General features: G+C 32.3%; 1 protein-coding gene across 1 annotated transcript in view; it reads left to right on the top strand.

The window, feature by feature from the left end:
• The first annotated feature begins 10,296 nt into the window (after positions 1-10,296).
• Positions 10,297-20,320, top strand: part of LOC129227441 (excitatory amino acid transporter 3-like) — a 105,080-nt gene continuing 95,056 nt past the window's right edge. The window contains exon 1 of the mRNA XM_054861999.1: positions 10,297-10,455. The gene's annotated coding sequence lies outside the window, so the exon portion shown is untranslated. The remainder of the gene's footprint in view (positions 10,456-20,320) is intronic.

Below are 20,320 nucleotides of genomic sequence, written 5' to 3'. Positions count from 1 at the left end.
CTTTTCGGGAAAAAACATGCTAAGCAGTAAGCAATGATGTCAACCGGCGTGTTTCGATCTAGAACCTGGTCTTTTAACACAAATCAGAAGTATTTATTAAAATAAGAAATTATACATACTTGGATAGCTCATTTCGATCGACCAATTAAAGTTTATTTGGTAAGTTTTACTGAGGAGTATTTAGAGTTTCGTATTATCCTTCTCTTGTGAACTTTTCTTGAACACCAGTTTTGGTGCGGTTTTGAGTTCACCTTAATTTTAGTTTTGAACATGCTGCATGATTTTTAATTCTTTTACTTGCGCACTTTCAAAATTAAGATGTTTTTAGCGCTTCTTCTAAATAAAAATTAATTAATTAAATAATTTTTAAAGTGGTAGTAAGACAAGGAAGTAAACTTGATCGCATGAAAAATATCTCGAAAATCAAAAGATATATGTTTTTTAATTTACTGAATAAATATTTATATTTAATACTGATAAGGAACGTTGACTAATGATATGGAGATATGTGTCTATCATCGTTCCAAAACCATCCCAAATAATATTTGAGAGAATTGTCCTTTTTGAGCAAACCTTTTGGAAAATCTCTGCCACAATACATCAGTTACGTGATTCATTTTATTTGTATTAGAGGAAGTGGTGCAAATGTGGAAACCCTGTTTTAATTTTTGGTGTACTATCTAGTTTTTTTTTATCAATGAAATTTGTCTAAATTCTGGAAAACACTCCAAAAAAAGATTACAACAATAACCGCTTTTGGTTTTATGCAAAACATTACGTTTACATTGTATTAATAATAGTTAGTAATAAATTGAATCTTTAACCCGATTTTCAAAATGTGCTGGTAATGTGGCAACATTTGTTTTCTGGATAAAAGCACTAACTAAAAAAATTCATACTTAAATGTGTTTTTATTATCCATAGCAAAACTAATACAAATGCTTCATAATTAAACTTTTTTAATAAAAAAAAATTAAATAAAAAAATTAATAAATAAAATAAAATGTTCACTTGCAAAAGTCACAAATGTAATGATCATTTACACATCCAGCGCACAAAGTATGGCACTAAGACTCACAAACCAAACATCTGATCCAAAGTTCTCGTTGAACATCCTTCGAAAAAGCCTCCCCGCAAAAAATGCACATGGCTTCCACATTACCAGCATAGCCATATTGAACTATGAAGATAAAACTACGCTTTCTTCTCAAGTTAGGAATCCACTAAATTGTACCAGATTGTAGAGTATTTTTTGCTTAACCAATAACTGCCTAAGTACTAAGAAATAGCTTAATGGACTATGTAATTAAACCAACTTTAAAGACCTACCTCAAAAGTTTGAAAAATCAAGAAAAACTTAAAACAACAACTTCATTGATAATAAATCACAAATTGACTACCAACGCTCCTACAGGCTTACTAAACAAACAGAGTAACAAGTTGATACGTTCACCGCAAAAGTACAACGCCTCACAAGCCGTACAGGTTATGTTTCCACATTACCAACACGCTTCCACATTTGCACCACTTCATCTACATTTTTGAGCAATCACTAATTACTAGTTATCCTCACTTGATCAAAGTTGATGTTGCTCTGCTTTTTCATATTACCATGGTTACAGATTATGTGACGGTTGTTTTCAATACTTATTTAGAGAGTGATATTTTCATCACCATAGTTACAAATCGGCTGGGTTTGATTTTCACGGCACATGTTTTTCGCAGCATAACTCAAGCAGACTATACATTAAACAAACGGTGTTTGGTGTAAAACTGTTTTTGAGGAATAAACATCCATATAGGTAAACAGCAAAACTTCATCTTAATACAAAATTTCTAGATTACTAATTCACATCATTTAAGATGATAAGAAATAAAAATAAACAACGTTAAACGGCGTAAATAATCTTTGTGATAAGTGTACTGGTGGATATCAGCCATAATTCCTCCTTTCTTTTTTTATGGATATACCTTGTATTACCTATTATAGAATATCATCAGTCACAATATGACAGGTTCAAATTTCTTGGACATTCCACTCCGTTTGTAGAAACAAGAAATCCAACGAGTAGGGTCCTATCGAAATTCGTAATTGCGAAAAACATCATTTGAAATCAAGATGTCACATTTCAAATGAATGCTAGATGCTGGATGTATTAACATTTTCTTTTATTTCGAACAGTTCCAAAAAAAAAAAAAAAAAAAAACCATCATTACATTTTACAAGAAAACTTGAATCCTTGATCATACCTGAAAATTTGATTCGGACTAACTTTATCAAATTAAACTTTGACGTGGAACATGTGTGTGCGGATTTTTTTTTTTTTTTTTTGTGTGTGTGTGATTAACGTTTTGTAACAATTTATCAAAATTTAACAGTAATGTAGTTCAAACGTTTCTAACTTAATAATCATCAAAGAGCTATTTATGAAATTTTAGCACCATAATGTCGAAAACATTGAAGAATCTGAATACATACTTAGTTTTTTTGTTCCATGTAATAAAAAACTGATCTGAATACATCTTAGTTTTTTTATCCGTGTATTACAAAAAAAGGGGAGGGAGGATTTCTGCGTGGGGTTTCAACCTTTTTTTTCTAAACAATAAGATTCAATTTGAAAGTTTTTAGTAAAATTTAAAACACTTGAATTTCGTCTGAAATACGAAGAAAGAGTAATAAACGAGTTTACTTTTGGAACAAAAAATTTTTGACAATTCATTTTATCTTACATTCTTTTTTTTAGCATTGCATCCAGAGTCAACAGATTATTTCTTATGAAGTACACCAGCGTTTTTTAAATTGTGTTCAATGATAAACCGCGTCAACGATATTCATTGTAACATACTCGTTTTATAATACATACTCCTAAACCTGGTAGAAGAATTGCGAAATTCTCTTCAAGTGAACTATACCTGGAACCAGGGCTGGCGCGAGGTCATGTCAGTCTAGTCGGGTACGGGGGACCCTTTTCGGCTCGTATTTAGAGTAATTAAAATTTGACAAGTTTTATGGGGGAAGGGTGCCTGGTGACAAAACTGATACGGGATCTGCCTTTTTCTCGGCGGTTCTACTTGGAAGAAAATCTATCACTGAGTAAATTCTTTTCTAAAATTGCTCCAGCAAAAGGAAAACCGAATTCCAAAACAAGCTAAATCAAAGCGAAAATTACTCTGAACGATATACGTTCTTCTCCTTCTTCTTCTTCTTCTTTTTTTTTTTTTTTTGTACCGATAAATACATCTACACTAATCTTTACTAATAATAAAACTCAAAGTTTCTCTGTCAGGATATCTGGAAATGTAGATGTCTGGATGTCTGGATCTCTGTGACGTGCATAGCACCTAGTCCGTTCGGCCGATTTTCATGAAATTTGGCACAAAGTTAGTTTGTAGCATGGGGGTGTGCACCTCGAAGCGATTTTTCGAAAATTCGATTTTTTTCTTTTTCTATTTCAATTTTAAGAACAATTTTCGGAGCAAAATTATCATAAGATGGACGAGTAAATTACGAAATTATCATGACGTGGAATGGGAGAGCGAATGAACATAGCCAATTGGGGAGAAATTCATTATCCATTATTTGTGAAAATACAGGCGAACCAAATGACCTTTTAATTTTCTACTACGGGCAAAGCCGTGCGGGTACCACTAGTATTTGAATAAAGATGAATGAATTTAATTTTACGCTGAATCGGGTGAAGAGAAACGCGCTTCTGATACGAAAACATAAATTATAGTGGAAAAAAATATCTTGTACATCATAAACAAATCAAAAGTTTTATTAAGCTATTATTAAAGTTCTTTGTACAGGAAAGTGTGAAACTTTCATAAATAATAAGAGAAATGGATTTCGAAAGAAAGATAAGTTTTTTATGTATTTCTTGATAAATTTCAGACACATTTCATAGTACCTCGTACATTTTCAGTGACGAAAAAGCGGCAAGAATTAAAGAAACATTCTTATTTTTGAGACGATCTAGAAAGGAGTTACTCAGTCAAGGTAACCAGTAAATATTGAATTCGGTAAAAAGACATGTCAAAAATTCACGAGTTCGTTCGCACTAGACATTTTTCACCTCAACAATGAAGCAGTGTTGCCAGATTGGGGGAAATTTCCCCATTTTGGGGAAATCTGGTGCTTTCTGGGGAAATTTTGGGGAAATGGGTTTTGAGGGGAATTCTTTGGGGAAAATTTTTTTTCTTGGGGAAAACCTGGGGGAAAAAAACCTCAAGGAAAAAAGAAGTTTTTTTCGTATTTAGATTCGCGTCAAGAAGTAGTAGTTACATTGTTTGTATCAAACAGCGTTGGTCTAGCTTTGCTCAACTTTATGGAATTCGCATTTTGCATTATGTGGAATATTATGCGACGGTATTCGCAATAATGTTCTGCGTGAATAACTAGTTGATACGTGAAACAGGTAAAAATAAGTGTTATGAAGAATGTTCTTCGATAAATATATACAAAAATCATAGTTTAGATGTACGTACAGAAGCTGAGTATTAAATGCAAGTCGAAAAAAAAACATTTGGCTATTTCTTATCTTTCGGTCAGGCGCTTGTATTTATGACTGGAGGCACCCGCATGACTTTGCCCGTAGTAGAAAATTAAAAGGTCTTTTGGTTCCCCTGTATATTTACAAATAATGCGTGATGAATTTCTCGCCAATTGGCTTGCCCACGTTACGGTTCCACGTTACGATAGCTTGGTAATTTACTCGTCCATCTTATGATAATTTTGTTCGGGAAAATTTTTCTTAAAATTGGAATAGAAAAAGAACGAAATCGGATTTTCGAAAAATTGCTTAAAGGTGCTCAACACCATGCGCTACAAACTAATTCTTTGCCAAATTTCATGAAAACCGGCAGAACAGTCTAGGCGATATACACGTAACAGAGATCCGGACAGACGGAGAGATATCCAGATAGAGACTTTCAGCTTTATTATTAGTACAGATAAAGAAAGATATTGATAAGGAAGACAAAAAAAAAAAAAAAAAAGCGAGAATGGGAAGAAAAAAAAGTTGGGGAATATTCTAAGAAAATTTGGCGATTTGGGGGAAAAAAAATTTCAAGAGACAAAAATATTAGAGGAAGTCGATCATTTTCTGAAAATATTAGTGGAAAAATAATTTTTGAACTTGGGGAATTTTGGTAGAAAACATCACTTTTTGGGGAAAATTTGGAAGGGAATTGGGGGAATCTGGATTTGACCATCTGGCAACACTGCCATGAAGTAAAAGTAAAAATTAAAAAAAAAAAAAAAGAAAGAAGAAAAAGAAGAAATGCATATTCTGTATTTAAAATATAATTTTTACTATTTTATTATATTAATCCACATCTTGTAGTCTCGTTGCGTTGAGAAAAAAAATAACTTACTTAAAATTTGATATTTTTGGAGAAAAATCTTTATATTTGATTGTTTTATTGTTTTTAGTCCTATTAAATATCACCATTCTTTACCACTTTACAACTTTACACCATTTTTAACCATTCTTTCCCCAATAATATTTTTATTTGATTATCTTTAGTCCTATGAAATTTCACCATTCACATATCACAGAGAATATAGCACTCGAATGCTATATTCTCTGTATTAAAAAAATTTTAAATGCACATTTCTCGATAATTATTGAGCTTTTCTCAAGCATATTTGGTGTTGACGAGTTCAGAAATTTTTGTTCGTTTTTACCAATGCTTGCGTTTTAATGCTCATATTACGCAAGAAAGTTTTAACATAATTAAACCCTGAACTAAACTTTAGTAACAAGATGATCATTTTAGCAGTGATTTCATATCAACCGAGGCGTTATTAAAAAAAAAAAAAGCTAAATTTTATTTATTGAGAAATCTTTGCTATATTCAAAATACTTTCTCACACATTTCAATCAGTTGCAGATTTACCATTTCTCAATTATGGCCACTCGGGGGTCAAGAGGATTGAAAAATGCACATGGTAAATGTTTTACATAGTTCTGAGAGATGGGTGGACGACCAACACTGCTTGGTGACGGGGCTCCAAGCCCGTAAATTCGCCACTGATTTCAAACATAAACTTCCCATACGTGGGAACCTTCATATCTTTCTTTCTCATGTGCTACACAACGCGTTACTCATGCATTTCAGGGAAAAAACAAAAGTTTTAGTAAATTTTATGTTTTCCCGGTTGCAAAAAAGGCATTTCCAAAACTTTTTTTTCCTTTTGTAACAATCAATTTGAAATGCACTGAATCGAAAACGAAACTCACATTTTTATGGCCATACTACTTTGCTAACCTGCACTGCAAAAAAATTCCGTAACGTAACTGATTATTTCCGTAGAACGTTTCGGGATTTCGCAGGTTTTTATCACTTCCTGAGAAAATCAAGTATCTTTGTCAAAAAGTTTCCTGAATTGTTAATTGCTGCACGAATGCAGCTCACTGTTGTTGAAATATTTTTAGCTACCAGTATAAAGATTAACTAAGCGTATTTAATAAATGTATCGGCTTCAGCCCGTGTACTGCCCGTCCAGATTGACGAAGCTCCCCTTGAGAGCGAATAAGCCTCTGGATTCTGTAGTCTTACTAGAATTGGGTAATGCACTTGGATTTTTCATGCAAAGGCAGGAAGGAGCTAAGCTGTTATAATAAATCTGCTTATGGTTTTCTTTGAAGGTTTTCCAGAGATATGATCGGCTTTAACCGGGGAGAATACTAAAATTTTTAGCAATATTCCATAATAATACCAAGAAGGTTACTGAATTTTAGCGTAAAACATTTCTGTGTTTTGAAAGATTCATTACTTGCAGAAATTGGGCACATCAACTGCCCTTTTTTTTCCATGGTCAAAAATTTCTTTAGAAGTTATCTCACATTTGCAGGACACAATGGGGGAGGTGACGGGTTGATGGCTACAATTTTTCATGAGGAAAATGGCCTATGTTCGGCGTTAAATCTTACAAGAAATATTTGTAAATTTTTTAGTAGAAAAAAAGGAAATGTTAAAACTTTAAACCAAATTTTATCTTACACCAAAAAAAAGAAGAAGAAGAAAACCTTAACAGTTGTTCAATGTTAAACACTTAAGGGGGAAAGTTAATTTGAAGCAAGATGCAATATTTTCTTTCCCTGCCTATCGTGCAGCTCCTCTCAGGGTCTCAGGTACCCCTTCACATATTTTAGACAGCCTGGGGGTTCATAAAGACCCCCAGGCTGTCTAACCTATTTTCAAAAACCTATTTTCAAGACCTGATTTACCTATTTCTTGCTGTTATGATACTGTTCAGCAAACTTGCTGAACTTTATCACTTGTGATAAAAACAACAAGTTAAAAGGTGGTAAAGTAGTGGTTTATCTAAATAGTTTATTTAGAAGAGCTTCAACTAAAACATAACCTTCTGTTTTTGCTCAAACGTTTCAGTTTCGACGTGATTTAGTTACAAAACCATCTCGGAATATTTTGTAAATTCGTCTAACGGTTTCAGTTTGCTTAATTATGAGTGCATGTAAAAATAATTCTCCCAAACAAGGCGATCCGAATGATCTTCAAACGCTCATTTGTCACATAATATCGTATAATTTGATGTTGCGCTTTTGTTTATTTTTGTACTTAAGTCTAATAACGCGATAAAATAAAAATAAGTTAGCATCAGCTACTAAAGGAGGATAACATTTCAAAATGATAATCAAGCGCTAAAATTGGGAGTTATGAAATAGAGAATGCCAGTTATTCTTTCACAGAAACCTTTTTAATCCAAACATTTTCCGGGCGCATGTACGAGTGTTTAAATATGTAATGTAAACATTTATATGCATATGCAGTTAAATTTGTTTACTAGTTTAAACTATTTGAAAGCAAAGTGATGAGTGATGAGTGACATATTTTATTGACTGCTATAGTTAATTGTTTATTGACGCTCAGTTGTTTATTTGTACAGTATTTGTTTTATACTAGCGAGATTTTGAAGTCCCCTCAAAGGCAGATTTTTCAATTATTTTAAGGAGACACAGTTTAATATTTCTTTGGAAGCTTGCATGAGGAAAGAAATCTTGACTTCAATCAATGCATAGCCAAGATTTATGGAAGCTTTAAAATTACAATCTAATATATAAAAGTCTCCTGTCACGGTGTTAGTGTTTGAACTCCTACAAAACGGCTCAACCGATTTTTCTAAAACTTTTTACGTGTATTTTGTAATTATGAGAATAGGTCGTAAAGTATATTTCATACCGTTAGGCAATCAGTGTCCCTATCCAGATCATTAAAAAAAATCATTGTAAGAACCATTGTTGAAATTCATTGTAAAAACTGTTGTTGAAAATCTTAGTAAAAACAATTGTTGAAAATCATTGTAAAACATGTTGTTGAAAATTATTGCTTACAACCTTGCTTAAATTAATTTCAAACATTTTATTGGTAGACAAACAGAAGATGGCAGCAAAAATTTTTTAAATGATTGAAAGTTTTTCGACGTTTTGCCGGAGTGTCGCGTCATTCTGACATTTTTTTCTACATTTGTTTTGTATCACAAAGCAGTGCGTGCCAAATTTTGAACGACACAAAAATTTTATTTATTTGTGTGTGTGTGTATTACTGTATTGAGAAAATGAATGGTAGGTGTTTTTTTTTTTTATTTATTTATTTATTTTTTTTAATCGGTGATCATCGTCTAAAGCACTCCATTCCTCTTAATATCTCATCCCCACAAACGAATAATACACTCATTATTTTTTAATTAGCAACCAAAATATTCATTAGAAAATATTTATATGGCAGAACAGCGTTTGCTGGATCAGCTAGTAATTAATAATAGAAAGCTTGGAATCTGTTTCTGATAAATTAAAGTTTTTACAGTCGACGATTGCTGTTTTGAAAAAATTTGCTTAATTATTTATTTATCTGAAACATCCTTTTTCCTCTTTTCGAATTTCTTTTCCCTAAATTTGTAAAACAACACTTGCATGGAGGGGGGGAAGAGTGAGGTAAAAGGTGCAAAATAAATAAATAAAAACATGCTTGAAAAAAATAATTAATTAGTATATTAAAACAACAAATCAATTAATGAAGAAAATCATTGATGAGCAGCATTTACTAGTGAAGGTTTCTACTGAGTTTATGAAAAAGTTCCGTCAAAATTTCATCTTACATAAGACATCAATATTGCAATCAAATTTTCGTAACACTGAAAAAATATTTTTTGGATTTATAAAAAGACGCAAGACAATATTGCAAAAAGTTTTATCAGCAAATCAATTTCGAACATACTCCGTTTATAAACATGATAAGGTTTATTTTCGAATCTCTGGTATTCTCTTTACTGCGTAATTTTATTTTCTCCTACTACGAAGTGCTTCCCGATTTGACCCTTCTCGACCCTCATTTAACTGTAACGCGTGTCAAAACCTATTTGGGATTGCACTGTTTTAATGCAAAAACAGGCTTCGCTTTCTTTAAATAAGATACCAAACAATGAAATCTTTTATGAAGTTAAAAAAGTTTGACAGAAGAACTTAAAAGTGTTAATTCTTTTTACCTACTGCTTTTCTGAAGACTAAATGGAAGATAGTATAGGAAAAGAAGGGATGGGAATTATTTTGATTTTTAACGTTTAGAGTTCTTGGCATTTTGAATATAAACGATTTAAATCATTCAAATGAAAAAAAAAAATTCCCCTCATTTTTCACTACTCCAAATTTTCATTTATGCGAAATGCGATTGTGGAGTAGAGGCCAAAGACGTGAAAAATATCATTGACTATTAATTCAGTAACATTATTAATGTACCATTTGCTTTTTACAACTCACATAAATTTTTGCTTTGAGGCCACGTAAAATAATTGTCGTGCAAAAAAAAAAAAAAAAGGAAGAAAGAAAAAAAAACCCTTAATGAGTTTTTTTTTTTTTTTTTTTTTAAGAAATGGGGGAATTTCTCGATCGTCAGCCAGGTGCGCCCGATGGGGAGGTCACGAGAGGTCACTGTGACTTTCAAAGATTTCCATATTCGGCGAGGTTTCGGCTGGCGAGTGGCGATTCGGCAAAATTACCTGAATTCGGCGAAATTTTGAGTTCTATTCGGCAAAATTATCATCATTCCGCAAATTGATGATGTCCGCCTTCCTAAAAATTTAAGTTCGAATCGTCCCTGCCGTCAGCCTCTTATCACCTAAGAACGAACTCAAAGACATTTGGGTAAAAATGCCGGCCTTTATGCTTAACATTTCGATTTTCTACCTTCCCCGCGTCACCCCGCCTTTTTGTCACGTGGTTGGTGAGGTCATCGGAGAGTCGGCTACTAGAGTATCCCCGCGTTATTGAACAAGCCGACGTTCGACGCACAGCACACCTGTAGAATGCGTTTCTGAAAATTAGACGCGATTTATTATTTTCAGCTTTCGAAGCATTTATTTGACATTCAGGTCTCTGCTTCATATTTGACTGATTTCATAGGATACATCGATCTGACAACTTTTATCTTTCGGTAAGTGCAGAAATTAATTTTTCATCTTCTTTTAATATAAACTGAGACTTGCTTTCATTTGCATTTTCTTCTTTTTTGTGTTATGAGGGTTTTTGAATCATGTAAATAAATTATATTTGCATGCGACGAATGTCAAAGATTTCTATCGTTTGTTTTTAATGCACGGATTTAGACGGGGAAAACAGCATTTTTTTTTTTTTATGTGTCTCTGCATTAGAATAATTTACGTTATTAAATATAAATGTCAGAAATAAGACATATACATATTTTGAAAGTATGAAATTTTACCATTTATGACATTTTAAATCAAAGCTTTTTCTTTTGTTTATTTATTTATTTGTTTTGAGCAACTTGAAATGAATCGTGGACTTTACAAAAAATAAGTTGATTGAATAAAATTATTTATTTTGCGCTATTTATTAATGCGGCATTCCAAAACAATCATTTTTTATTACATTTTGTTAGAGTCGAATTTTCAAAAATAAAAATAAATAAAATCATTTATTCTGCGAATATTTTTATACGCAGCTTTGCAAAACTTTCTTTTTTTTTTTTTTTTTTGCAATTTTTATGGGCCAACTGTCAAAAAAATGAATGAAATAAAATCCTTCATTCTGCGACATTTATTGATGTACGGCATTACAAAACAACTTTTGTTACATTTTTTGTGTTTTACAAAACTAAACGAATGAAGAATGAAATAAAATCATTTATTTTGCGGCTTTTTTTTTATGAGCGGAAAACAATTTTCTTACAATTTTTATGTGCCGACTTTGCAAAAAATAAATACCTAACATAAAGCCATTTATTCTGCGACTATTCTTATGTGTGACTTTATTAAACAACTTTTCTTATACTTTTTGTGTGTGAACTTTACAATAAATAAATAAATGGAATATTTTTTTTCGTCTATTTTCATTTCAATCACGAAGATGTTTTCACTCAATTAAAGTATCAACCGCATAACGATAGCAATAACATTAATAAAATGAAATAATCAGCGGTATTAACTGAGGAAACTAAACAACACTGAGTTTAACATGTTGAAATATTTTGAAAATGTTGATTTTAAAATTGCAATTTTCTTGGTTGTACGCAATGGCGGATTCAGATGATCCTAATGGGAGGGGCGATTGAGTAATTTAATGGGGGGGGGGGGGGACTGATGAAAATAAAATTTAGAAAAAAAATTAAGAACTGAAGCATGTTTTTTCCCATTTTTTTTTTTTTTTTTTTTTGAATAATGTGTAATGTTCAAAGAGTTTGAATGAAAGTTATGTGTTTGGAGTATCATACACACACACACACAAGAATAAAAAATTGAAAAAAAAAAAAAACAAATTCTACTAATATTCTGCATATATTATCTAAATTAAACCCTTCAACTTTTTATTCGTTTGAGGACTTGTGAAGTGTTTTCAGTAGCCATTCAGGGCCTCAATTGAACTTTTTTCCTTATAAAAGAAAGGTTGCAGAAAGAAAGGTACGGTACCGAACATAATGAAACACTAAAATTGCATTTTAAATAAAATTTGAAGATGGTTATGGATTTGTTTGTTTATTGAGTTGTTTAATATTAGCGCATATAAGTAGGAGTGTTTGCAGGTTCTCCCCCGAATTGTTTTTGTCAGGAACGCATTTTTATAATATTTGGTGGTTAATAATAGGAAGGGAGATTTAGAAGTTCCTCTCTGGAATATTTTTTTTGAAATTTAAGGGTATATTTTAGAAAACACAAGTGTTTGCTATCTTTTTTTTTATATTGAAGGAAAAGGATGAGATTCAGGAATTGTACCCAATCGTTTTTTGATATTAGAGCTTCAAAAGTGCAGTTTTAGATATCTTCAGTAATGCTAAAAATCAGGGGGCTTTCCCCCGAAAAATATTTTGGAATTGACGTCTTAAAAACGAAATTGTAGGCCATCTTTGATAACGCAGCATAAGACAAGAGTTTCAGAACTTTTTTCCAGAAACTTTTCCATTTAGAATTTCAGAAACGTTGTTTTTGACGATCTTTGAATGATGTTGAATGTTGAAGAAAAAAGGACATGGGGGCTCCTCTCCGGAAATTTTTTGAAATTGTAGTCCTGAAAACGCAGTTGCAAGCCATCTTTTATGACGTAAGGGGAAGGAACGGGGTTTGAAACTTTCTATTTAGAAATCGTTCGAAATTGGAGCCTTGAAATGCGATGGTTAGTTATTTTTAATAGCGTTAAGGGAAGGGATGGGTTCAGGAGTAATCCCTCAACTTTTCAGTATTGAAGCTTCAAAAACGTTTTGTTAGAGGGTCTTTATTGATGTTAGGGGAAGGACTCGAGATCGAGGGCTCTCCCCGGAATTTTTTCGGAATTGAAGCGTAACTGCTTCAAAATGCCCTTATTAACGGCGAAAAAGTTTTCCATTCTGGCGATTTTTTCTAAATTAAAGCTCCAAAAATTCAAAATGTTGACGATCTTCAATGACATTGGAGAGAAAGGGGTTGAGGGATTCTCCCTGGAAAATTTTTGGAACTAAAGTCGTAAAAATACAGCTGTAGGCGATTTTTTTTATGTGTTTTTTTTTTTGGGGGGGGGGAGGAGAGAGTTTGGTGACCTTTTCCCGGATCGCCCCAATCGCCCCTACCCCCTGTGGATCCGCCACTAGTTGTACGTTGTATGATGAATGATCAGCTGCTCGAATTTAAACCAAATCTTCAAAATGTTTACGAGTAGTTTAAAATCATCAAAAGACATCGTCACATTATTATGTAGAATTATCAAATTCTTAATTTCTAGTTTTGATTTAAAAAAAAATACTAGCACAATTGACCTTCGTTTAAAAATGATGTGAGATAATTGAGTTTAGTGTATAAAAAAAATTTCACAATATTTTAATGAATAAACTTCTTCCAATTGGGTGTAATAGATTGAGCTGGTTACGAATCTGGTTGTATACTTCTGCTCAGACATTTTCATCGTGTCTTGGAATCATAAGCATTTGTTCAGAAAACTTCGAAATGAATATCAGTTGAACTACTTTATTGCAAGTATGCAAATATTTTCAAACTCATCAAAAGGTTATGTTTGCTAATTTTGTGTTCATAACGGATTCTTGTTTATTTCTTTATTTATTTTTGACGGGAACTAAGCTGTAATCGAACTGAACCGTCCTGAAATTTTCCAATGAAATTCAAAATAATAAGAAATTGTCTAATGCGTTAAAATATTTTCAAAATTTCTTAAAATTAATAAAAATAATTTTGATCATAATTATTCTACAACAATTCTAGCTTGTGCAAATCTTAAAAAAATTCCAAATTATTAACTTTTGAAGAATCAGTATACATATAAGAAATAATATCTATATGTTTTGCAGTTGTGACCAATATATTTATGTATTTTCAGATAATTTAAAATTTTTAATAGGGAAAATAAAGTCATATCTTAATTTATTTACGTCTAGGTTAAGGGTTTAGTTATGAACTTTTCACTAGAAATATTTGAGTACATCAATATCATGTAAAGGCAGATGTAAATTTGGAATATTTGCCTAACATTTTAATAATTTAGTCTATGATTTGTTATTCTCTTTGATTTTTTTAACTGATTCCTTATAAAAATGGATAATTTATTCTGACAAGTGTTAATATTTTAGATGAACTCCGAATATACAATGGTTTTTCAATGATAGAAAATAGGCATAAAGGATACTCGAATTTTTTATCTGTGAATTAAATATAACCTTTTTTCCTAATAAATAATAAGCTTTAAAATAATTCTTTCATCTCTAGAGACTATTCCAAGTCGAAAATGTTTCACGATATTTTTATTGAAATTTCTTGATTTTCAGTTAAAACATGTTATGATACTTTTGCGCAACCATAAACTATTGCCACATTCTAAGATAAAAACGAAATATAATATTTTGCAATGACCGCTGCATTTTAAAACATGTACTTTTAACAATCAGCATTTTTGTGAATGTACTCTATTCATTCCTGAGAATGGTTTTCCCTTTATTATTGAGGTTGTATTTGTTCATTCTTAATTGCTTTTTTATAATTTTATTGCATTTTTATCACATGGAAGAAGTAAATAATTTCTTTTTCATAATTTTTACTTTCTTCTATATCTAATATATAGAAGAAAGTATTGGACTCGGGAAAATTTTCAAATTCCGAATTTTGAAGGATTCGAACGTTTTGAGGCGTGCTGAGTCTATTTCGACCATTTTTGGAAAATGTGTGTTTTCATAAAAAGTGTTCCAGTAGCCTGAATGTGCCGTAAAATATGCTCCGAATGTGCTCCTTCAAAAAGGAAAGTGTTCTGAAATACGCTCCGAATCTGATTCTAAAGTGTACTGCTCAGGATATTTGTTAAATTTTAGCTTGGAAACAAATTTGAAAACAGATTCGGGGCGCATTTGAGAACCGACCGACTTTGAATAAATTTGAGTACATTTGTGAAATTATCATCATCTTTCAGTATATGTTACAAAGCCTTCTTTAACTACCAGTCAGTAGAATCCTTCAATAAGATGCTAAGAGAAATTTTGTTTTAACGAAGGTCATTTTAAAGGATGGCTATTTCTTGTCAAAGAGCATTCGGTAGTTGGCAGCTGGAGTATCCGTAGATCCAGATTAACGAACACCGCATAAAAGAAGTTCCGCTTTTTATTAAAACTCACTAGTGGCCCGTCCTGAACTTGTTCGAGTTGAAAAATTATGTCTTAAATAAATATTATGCAGATTTTTTGGTTTTAAAATATAATGGTATCGAGGCATACATACGCCTATTGTTTCGTTTTTATGAGGTTTGGAAAGAAATTGATTCACTTCATTTTCTAATCAAGAGACCAACCTTTACTTCCCCGTGAACAATATAATCTTCCCATATGTAACGTTGTACGTTTGACTTTTAGTTTTGATGATGGTGATGGCATAAGAAATTTTCATTGGAAATTGCAATTATTTATTTTAGAAATGGAAATGTGCAAAGACCATGGGATTTCGAAAAACATTTCTGACTGACCTGCTGCTGGTCCAGTAAGAATAATACGGTAAATCATATTAGTCCCATATATATATACCATTATTCCAAATTGATTTTACTTGGGACCCAGTTCTATTGCAGACATAAGACAAATTAAAGTTTCGCATCGAAATTATTGGAATGCCGCCTTTAATTGTAATAGAATGAAAATATGGGCTCCTAAAAGTGTTCTTAAGATACAGAGATCGTACAGTGTTCCTAAAAAGAGACGACTTTGAGTCAGTGGCGGATCCAGCCGATTGTTTTGGGAGGGGCCATCCGAAATTTTTTGAACAAACTTTTCCGACCGAATTTAGCTCCATACCACTCCTAGGCAAATTTGAAATCTGCCGTCCCTCCCCCCCCCCTAAAAGAAGCAAAATATCCTTGACTTAAAAAAAATCTAAAAAAGTGTTCCCCAGATTCAAACTGTCAAACTTATGAGGAAATGATGGCGTTTCACATCCTGAGGCGCCCCGATGAAATCATCACAATGTTCTCCCAAAAAAAATTTTTATTCTGCAAATACAATTAATGAAAAACATTTGATTTCATAAGATGTGTGAAAGTAATCATTATTAAATTACAAGAAAAAATTGTCTCTGTGGAAAATGAAAAAGTGCTAATATTTTACTTTCAAGTATAACAATTTAATTCAAAAAATGTGTTTTATAATAGCAAATTTGCCTCCCCTGGAAAGTTTGCCGCCCTAGATAGCTGTCTGCTCTGCCTATTGGGAATTTGGGCCCTGATAACTACCAGAAATTTTATTAAAATGAAGTTTTAAAAACTCAATTTTCGGGGTAGAGACATTAAGTGAGGGGGTGTATTTAGGAATCTCCCTCAAAAAAGTTTCAAGGTTTAAATGTCCAAGTAATTTTTGAAAATTCGGAAACTAAAAACGCATTTTGTCCATTTTTAATGATGTACGGAGAAAGGTCGGGTTTCGGGCGCTGGCCCCAAAATACTTTTTAAAAATAAAGCTTAGAAACCAAAATATTCTTTCATTATACATTGAGAAGTTAGAAGAGGAGGGGTGCTCTTCTAGCTCTTCAGCTGTCCAGCCTAAAAATGCACCTTTAGGTAATGCTTGCATACATTAAATTAAGTGTGAAGGTGCTTAGAATCCTTCCTTCCTGGAAATATTTTGCCTTCGAGGCTGTAAACATTCGATTTTTAACTACATTTATACATATTTTAGAAAGGGATGTAAGATTCGTGAGCTCCTCCAAAAAATCTCCTTTCTCATCATGATATAAACTAGGGAGGGAGGGGGGTCCTATCAAAACTCGTTTGTAATTGAAGTCCCAAAAAAATTCATTTAGGTTGCCTTAAAGCAAGTTAAGTGATAAGGACTGGATAAGCTATAGTTTCCGTAGACATTTTTCCAAATAAAAGACTTAAAATGCAATTTTTTGCTAAATATCAAATCATTTGTGAAAGGGCGTGGGAAAAGGGGGGTCTCCTCCTAGTTTCGAAATTAAAGCCATAAAAAATAAAATTTATGCTCTCTTTGGTCTTAAGAACAATAGGTATACTCTGAGAAACGCAGCATTTAAAGATCGTCCAAGTGTCTGTAGTTGGAATCAAGAAATGATATAAAAGATGGAGAAAAATTTTGGAAATAAAAGTTTTGTTTTGAGGACAGGGATATAATTTATCTCGAAATTAAGACCTATACTTCTTTTTCAATAAAATACATGTGTTAAATTTTGTTATCTTCTCATAATATTCTTTTCTTTTTTTTCCCCTTAAAAAAATTCCTACAACCACAAGGCTTTGGGAGGGGCCATGGCCCTCATGGCCCCCCCTCTAGATCCGCCCCTGCTTTGAGTAGGCTTAATGTAGATCTGCACGCGTTTATCAAGGGAGTCACAGGAATAGTTTGGTAAGAGTCACTGGGGGGGGGGGGCAAATACGAAGGTGACACCTCCCTCAATGTTGTCTTAATTTTTCAGTTCTTTAAGAAAACTCGGCTTTTATATTCAAACAGTGGCTCATCGAATATCCGTAATACATTATGGGGCAGACCTTTTGAAGAAGCTATTCAAATGGCCCATTTTTTTCTTATGAAACGTACGGAGTCTTTCTGAAGGGAGACATTCAAAGTATGTAGTTTAAATCTGGAGTGGTCAGTTTTTCGACCACTAAGTAAAATTGCTGCAAATTAAAAAAACAAAAACAAATGAGCACACACCCTCAGTTGATTTTAGTTAAATTTATTAAACCTTTTTTACTTCCACCGGTATGCCGATAAACATTAATTTGCACTCTGGTATCATAACGAATCGCTGAAGGGTTACTAATTTGGTTGCGTGATTGGAAACGTGCTTATTCAATAGGTTGCAATCATGTATCAATATTGTCCGGAACATATAAAAAAATACAAAAACCGTTCTCCCTCTTTATAATATTAGTATAGATGTCATTGTGCAAATTTTTTCATTTCATACAAAGAAGTTTTTTTTTTTTTACCAGGAACATAAAAACATCTAAAATGAACCATCTATCTTTATAATATCAGTATAGATGAAACACCTGAAAGTGTAGCCCGAAATGCATGCAAAATTACAACTTTTAGAATTACGGATTAATATCATCTATCTGCACGACTTGAATTTAAAAATTAATTTGCTCGAAGCGAATTCCCGGTTATAACTCATTTGAATAAATTTTGATGCATTAACATTCTGAGATTCTAACTGGTTCGCAATGTCCAAGGCTAATAGAATGACTGTATAACTTATCATCTGAAGCCTCAAATACATGCATACATTTTGCCTTTTTTATACCGCCACCGAATTTTTTTTTTTACTTGGTTCTATTCCATAGCATTCAGTTCAATTACAAACTTTAACTATTTTTCAGGAAAACCCAAATGCAATCAGCTCCTAGTGTTTACGTACATAAGAATAGATCAGTACGAAACCTAAACTGGTAGCGAAGACAAACTATTGGTTTAAAAAATTAGTATAAGTACATATAACCTATGTCATTCGTAAGAATGCACCTTTCACATAGTGAAAGAATTTTTCAAATAGCTGCAATGGTTCCAGAGATTATCTCTAACATATAAACATACAAAAATCCGCCCTCTTTCTTTTTAATATTAGTATAGATTTCACGCATAAATTCAGTTAGCCACGTTTAAATATTCATAGCTTCCTGGGTGATTCTGATACCTTGGATGCCCTAAATGCCGTCCATCGTTTATCATCAGGAGGAAACCCTTATTTCATTTCCTTCCCTGGTAAATGTCAACCCTTTCTTGTAAATATATCAGCTTATCGAAGAACTGTCACCTAGGTAACTTTTCACGCATGGCAAGCAGCTGAACTGATAGTTATTTACTGGTATAAATAGGTTATCATCCCTGCTCAAGATGAAATTGTTTCATTGTTGCTTTGCATGTATTTACAACAACTAGGATATTTATTGCGAAGAATTGACTGTTGGGTAATTCCATTTTAATAGAGAGAGACTTAGGTCAATTTAGGTTAATTTAATATATATATATATATATATATATATATATATATATATATATATATATATATATATATATATATATATATATATTTATTTATTTATTTTATTGTTGCATTAATCATCTTCTTAATGCATGCATTGTTGCTGCTGCCAATAAAACTAGTTTCGCTATTACAATAATTATAAAATTAGAGGTTTTTTTACATGACAACTCAACCATAGTTAAAATAGTCGAGAACTTTCGTGTATCAAAAACCTGCCATCCCTGGATTTCAATCTTGATATCGACCCAGATCAAATCCTGTAGACCCAACCAAAAACGAACATAAAAATAAATATGACGTTTGCCAGTGGTAAACGTTTTTTTTTTTTTCTGAACTGAAAATAATAAATATATTTAAAATATGGAATAATTTAAAATTGAAATTTTAGGAAGATGAACAAAATGAAAAGCAACCAATTTCACCATGAAACTTCATTAGGCACTCGGGAATTAGTAAAGTTGCATGAAGTGCATTTTCTCGTGTATAACTAAACAGCGTTTCGGATGCATAAATTTGCAAATATTTGTTAGTCTTATGTTTTTATGTGCTACATTTGGCGTTCATACCGATGGTTTTTCAAAATTATCTTAGTTCCTAGAACTTTTCCTGTAAGTGGATTGTCTCTCTGTGCAACAGCTTTAACATGGTGTTTATGGGGTTGGCAAAAAATGACAAGATATAGCCAAGCTGGTTTCAGGTATGGCGCCATAACTGGCAAAAATTGCCAAACATCGTAAAATTTGGTGATATTTTGAACCTGTCAGAAAGACAAAGAATTTGTTGGATTATTACTGTTTTTTTTTTCCAGTGCCTAGAATTTTTTTAGGTAGTTGAAAACACATGCATCATACGACAACTTAACCGAAGATCATTTTATTACACCATTAATCTATTTTTATGTGATATTCATGAAAAAATAAAATTATCATTATTATTATTATTATTATTATTGTATGACTAAACTGCACCACATCAGAGAAAAAAATATGTGAGGCAAGAAGGTTTCAGTGAGAGTGATGTCCGTTTCATTTGAAGCTGAATTTTTCATCAAGATTATATTTTCTTTAGCAATATTTTCTTTCTTTTCTCAATCCTGCTAATGCGACTAATGATGCATCTTTTCTCATCCAGGCCAAGGTCGAGTTCAATGTCATGAATGGTTGGAAATAAATGAATATTTCATAGAATATTTTTCGTAAATCTTCATCGACAAGTTTTACAACTACGAACTTTCGTCCTTTGTCTGGTTGTATTAATTGACGTATCAGTGATTTTCTCACAATCTATGATTTCCAAAGCTGTAAATGTGAGTCAGTGGAAGTC

Source organism: Uloborus diversus, chromosome 8 (assembly GCF_026930045.1).
Source record: "Uloborus diversus isolate 005 chromosome 8, Udiv.v.3.1, whole genome shotgun sequence".
NCBI lineage: Eukaryota > Metazoa > Arthropoda > Arachnida > Araneae > Uloboridae > Uloborus > Uloborus diversus.
This window is presented reverse-complemented; position numbering and strand designations above follow the sequence as displayed.